Below are 6,000 nucleotides of genomic sequence, written 5' to 3' on the forward strand. Positions count from 1 at the left end.
AATAGTTTTCTTCAATGGAGTCTCACTGAATATACAAACCACACCTAAGGGCAGACCCCATGCCCAGTAGTAGATGGCTAACACAAAAAGAGCTCAATGGCATTTTTGGAGGTTTCTTGTCTCATAATGCTTTGTCTGGGCATTTTTTTTTTTTTTACATTTTATTTTTCCCTTATAGGTCTTCTGTGTATACATTATCATTTCCAGTGCTGTGTTTTTATGGGATTTCTGTGTGTGTGTGAACCGTGAGTCTCTGAGTTTATATGTGTTTCTTGTGCTCATTCATTTGATCTTTTTTTCTGTTTGTTTCCTTCTATCCTGGTTTGTTTTTCACTTTATTTTATTATTTTTTAGATATCTGCTTGTATTCTAATGAAAGAGGGAAAGGAAGGGTGTGGATTTGAGTGGGTGGGGAGTTGGGGGAGGGAGTTGAGAGAGGGAAACCATAATCAGAATATATTGTATGAAAAAAATCTATTTTCAATTAAAAAAAGAATATTTTTAAAAATATGCCTACATACTGTGCTTTCTGATTTTTTGGATGCTATTTAAATGAAAAAACGATGCTATTAAATTTTATTTTAATTTATTTAATTTAAATAATTATACTCAATATTTCACTTAATATTTCGTTTTTGAACTAACCCATGATCTGACTAATGAAGACCTTGTGGATGGTTATCTTGCCTTCTGTAGGGTAGGAACTGGGTGCTGCAGCCACAAAAAAATCTACATAGTGAGACGTGAACAAAGAATCAGGTGTTGCCATAGAGTATGATAGGGAGATTGCCGGCATGATATGCGAAATAAGCACACGGGTTGTATAAGTCAGAGAAGCAGCAAACGTGACAATAGTCTACCTGTGCCTCAGCAGGTGTGTCTGCCATGTGAGCAAGGGAATCAAGACAAGGCAAGAAGCACAGATCAAGGGTCCCAGTGGGAAATTGGTGAAACTGGACTGGACTTCTGGGACAGTCAACTTTGAAGCCACAGCCATCCGGAGTGTGGAGGGACACTGGGCTCCAGAGAGGCTGAAATCGGCAGCCTTCGCTCTTCCCATCTCCGGCCAGGAGGAGTCAAAGCTGAGTCAGCAGAGGCTTCCCAGCGCTGTGGGTTACCCTGACCCCGAGATGTCTAGTGTGACCTCACAGATTAGCAGGTGCCTGGCTAGAAGCCATTTGCTTGGCTCTCGTGTCACCAGTGAGTAATGAGCTATGGTCCTAGCTGTCCTCATAGGAGCTGTTAGAGGACATAAATGCCAGCTCAATTCTTTTGCTAACGGGATGATAGGATGTATAGGAACTAGAATTCCCCGAAGTACTCTGGCTCTCACTGTCTTCCCACTAAAAAAGCAGCAAGTATTTCCATCAAGTTCTGACCACTTATAATTCCATCCTCTCTTCTGGAAGAAAGAGGGTGGGTGAACATTCACAAGGAAGAAGAACACATTCATCTCCTGGATTCTGAAGAGCGCTGCATGCCTCAAAACTAGATGAGTGGAGCGGAAGTTCTTGTCTCTACTTCCGACCTTTGCCTGGGAGGGCTGCTGCCTTGTTACTGATTTTTTTCTTCCCTCCACTCCATCCGAGTCACTCATGACTCATGAGGAGATGTGGATGCTTACTGCGAAAACCTGAATTTTAAGGCCTATAGAGAAAACATGAGGTGTTGATGGTCTTTCCTTTGCCTCTGGCCTTCATCAGCTGGTGTTTCTTCAGTTGACTGAGTAGTTAAGAGTCTCTGAAAGGGCATGGGTCATAAAGACGTGTCTTTCCTGCACTCTCTGCTCCTAGTGTGAGTTGAGCCGGCCCACTCTGCTTTTCTGTCTCCACTTTTAAAATCTAGTACTGTGTTGTCGTAAGGGCCCCCGGCACGGCTTTGCAAGATGCCAGTGGAGCATAGGAAAAGCCGAGTACCATGTGGCAGTGTGAGCTGGCGAAGGTGGTCATTTCTCCCACAGCCATTTCTTAGATCAAAATATCTGTTTTTTTTTTTGTCAAAACAATTAAGCAAAAGAAAAAAAAATCACAAAAGAGAAATAGGCATTTCAAACCCAAAGTCCTGCAGAAAATCCCAGTTAAGTGTTCATGTGTATGAACACTTCTCTGACCCCCCTCCTTGCCCAACCTGGAAGGAGCTGGCAAGTCTATACAAATGACACCTGAGCACACTAAGGGACTTCAACTGTCTGATGTTGATGGTGTATTTAATGTGAAAAGTATACAATGAAACCTAATGCCAATTTTGACAGTGAAAATTCAGTAGATTATCTTTAAATGGCTTGTTGGGTGTGTGTGTGTGTGTGTGTGTGTGTGTGTGTGTGTGTGTGTGCTGTATGAATGTGTGTTGGCGATCTCACCCATATTTACATATTTGGAAGTCAGAAAATAACATTGGATATCTTCCTCTATTGCACTGTCTCTCAATGTGTGGGTCAGGACCATCAGAAAGCACATATTTCTCACAGTCTTAAGAACTGAGACACTGCTCGGTAACTAAATTACAGTTATGAAGTAGCAATGAAAATAATTTTGTGGTTGGGGGTCACTACGACAGGAGGAACTGTATTAAAAGGTTGCAGCATGAGGAAGGTTGAGAACCACTGGTCTATTGCTTTCTACCTTATTTTTTAAGACAGAGCTTCTTACTGAGCTTGAAACTTCCCATTTCAGTTACACTGACTGACCACTGAACCCTCACCAGAAACCCATGTCTGCATCCCCTTTCTGCAGCTAGCACAGGGGGTCACATGGGACTCACGTCACCACGGGAGCTAGAGTTCCAACTCAGATCGTTATTCACACTGGTGTGGCCAGTCCTTTAGCCACTGAGCCTGCTCCCCACCTTCGTTCTGTGATTTCTGCTGATGCTTCTGCAAAAGATAAGTGACTTGCATTGCAGCGCTCCTTAGACAGCTGAAGGATCCCCGCAGTGACGAACCCTTTTAAGTGACTTTTCTAAAAGTTCAGCTGCTCACTTCTCTTCCTTCTGTTTGTTCTGTGCTCTGCCACTGGCACACCATGCCTTGGTGGAAGCTGAGGTGCCCTTCTTTGAGCTCTGCTCTGGGTTAGCAAGTGCTCTATGCGAAGGGACAAGTGGCCAACATTTCAGGCTTCAGAGGAAGCACATGGTCTCTGATACAGCTCTTAAATGTTGTCACTGTAGTAGAAAAGAAAACAGGCAAGATACAGTCAAGCAAGAATGGTTGTGTGCCTGTAAAACTATCTTCAGGAGCAAGCCACGGTCTAGCTGTGACTTGCGGAATGTAGTTTGCTGACCCTGGATACAGATGGTGACATCTACTATTAGTGCTGTCTTAGACATGGTGACAGGGACAGTATTTGACATGAGGTTGGCCAGAAGATGTGGTGAAGTCCCTTGTCCCCTGCCTGTGGGATCCCTACCTGGGATGTGGGGAAAGTGAAGCTTTTGTCACCAGGGGGCCAGAAGGACAGAATTTCTTGTTTCCTTTTTATTACGTGCAAAACTTTATCTAAAGCTCTGAGCAGGGTATGAATGCCAATTGTTAGCTTTTCCTTCCTGGTGTCAGGGCAAAGAGAGGGAACGGTCTTCCCAAAGGAAGTGACCCTACACCCCCGGCGGGCTCTTTCTAAACCTTCCTGCAGAGCTCTGAGAAAAAGCAAAGCTTTCTCAGTAGTATCATCTCTCCTTTGGGGAGGAGGTTGTTTGTTTGTTTTGTTTTCCGGCTTTGCTTATTTTGATAGAGAGTTTTCTTCACCTGGATTGGATAAGGCTAAGGTAGTTGTAAAATGTTAGTTTGAGGAAAATGTGGCATGGTTGAATCATCCAAAAGCCTCATCTCAAGGTATGGAAAACATGTAGAAAAATATCTGGTGCTTTTGAGAGAGTACCCAAAGAGACAGACAGTACAGACAGCTTGGGAATCGCTCTAAGCATAGTGGGGACCGGGTCTGCCCTTTAGGAAGCAGTATGGTTCTGTTTCAGAAAATATGAAAAAATGTACAAAGACCTACAGGAGAAAACCCAAGAAAAACAGACCAACAAGAGCTGATCCTTTCTTCCTCATGTTGACATTAGGCCCCGTTCAAAAAATTATTTTAATTATATATTATTATAATATAATCACATCATTTCTCCCTTCCCTTTCTTCCCTCCAAACCCTCCCAGACACTTCTTCTTGATCCCTTTCAAATTCATGGCCTCTCTTTTCATTTACTGCTGTTACATACATATATGTATTCATAGATACATACATACAAACATACACACTTACATACATATTCCTAAATGCATAAATACAACTTGCTCAGTCTGTGTAGTGTTACTTGTATGCATGTTTTCAGGGCTGTCAGAAGCTACACCAGCAGCATGGCTGCCTAAACAAGAGCTGAATAAGGACAACATTAGACATGCTGATGTGCGGAAGGAAAGACCTCAACCCTACACAAAGACCTGCAGGCAAGGAAGGAAAGCTGAGAGCAGGAGAAATCGTCTTCCCCAGGGAAGAGCACATCAATTGGTTATCTAATGAAAATTTGGCCTCTTAATTCATTTCATCTTTTCAAACAAATAGATACTTGCTGTTGTTATTGTAGTTCACAAAGTTGGTATTCCTCCTGGTGGCGTTCCATGAGCTGTTTTTCAAAGTTGCTCTTTTCACAATGTTCATACGAGGGGAACACATTCCCCTGTTTTTAAAAAACCTGTGTGATAGCATTGTAATAGCCACAGAGGCTTCCAGGGTTAGTGCTAATGCAGATAAAGAAGGTTGATCTTTTGAGACTGCCTTTGGAACTTTCGTACCTCAGAAACATTGTCAGAACTAGGGAAAGAAGGGAAAAAAGTAAGAGAGAAGTTGAGACAGTTTTTCACCCCTTCAGAAAGTGCTGGAAAGTTTGCCACAGATGATTCCTAAGATAACAGAATTGCCCTTTCCGGCCCAGCCAGGCTTAGAGTGAGGCAACTACATGGGGTCTGTGTGGCAACTGGAGATTAGGATCCCCACATGAGCTGCCAACCTGTTCCTCGGGGCATTGGCTCATCCACAGGACAACATGGTGCCAGCTTAGGAGTTGACAGCAGCTGCTCCTATTGCACGGTCACCACATGCATGCCCCGTCTTGATTAATTGTGTTGTTTCATGGTAGACATTCTCCTGTCACAGAACATTCTGTACTGTTCTGGTGATGATGATTAGCCCAGGGATAACCTCTCCAGAGCTCATCAGTGGGTGTCTCTTCCAGGGCTGCACACAGCAGCTTCTAAGGGCTGAAGGAGTGCAGCCGTGCATTAATAATGGGGAGCACCACAGCGTCTCAGCTGGATGGAAAGGACAGCTATGCCTCAGCAGTTAGCCTTCTGTCCACGGCGTGAGTGAATGGGATTAGAGCTGGATTTACGGATTTGTTAAATGGCAACGTCTAGTGACCTTAATTACCAGAATGCCCTCCCTAATCTCGTCTGAGCAGTGTGAATGAGCTGTCTCTATCACATAAATGGTATGGGTTATTATCTGGTGATGTGAAAACTGCTGTGCAGATCTCTGATGTTCCAAACAAAAGAGAGTGAGAAATGACAGAATGTGGACTAATTGGTGTATCAGTCTCCCCAAACAAAATTAAAGTTAGTGTCTTAAGTCTCAAGTCTCGGCTGAATCTTCTTTCAAGGTTTTAGAATCTGTAAATCAAAATGACTTTCTTAGCCTGAGCCCCATTCCAGAAAATGTCTCCACCCACTGTGAAGACACAGAGGATATGGAAAGTTACAAAGACAGAAAGCAAAAGCATTCATAAATCTGACCACCCAGAGGCAACTAATATTCACATTTTACTCATATCCTTCTGGAAAATTCTATACATATATATTAGGAAATACGTATGCATTTTCCTGAGGAATGGGTAATGTTACACATATTGTTCAATTGCATTCTCTTTTCCACACTGAGCAATATGTCCTGGGCTGATATTGTCCTTCTTCCTCCCCACAGACCACAGCCACACCCTTTTGTTCCTCTCCAGA

Source organism: Peromyscus eremicus, chromosome 11 (genome assembly GCF_949786415.1).
Source record: "Peromyscus eremicus chromosome 11, PerEre_H2_v1, whole genome shotgun sequence".
Taxonomy (NCBI): domain Eukaryota; kingdom Metazoa; phylum Chordata; class Mammalia; order Rodentia; family Cricetidae; genus Peromyscus; species Peromyscus eremicus.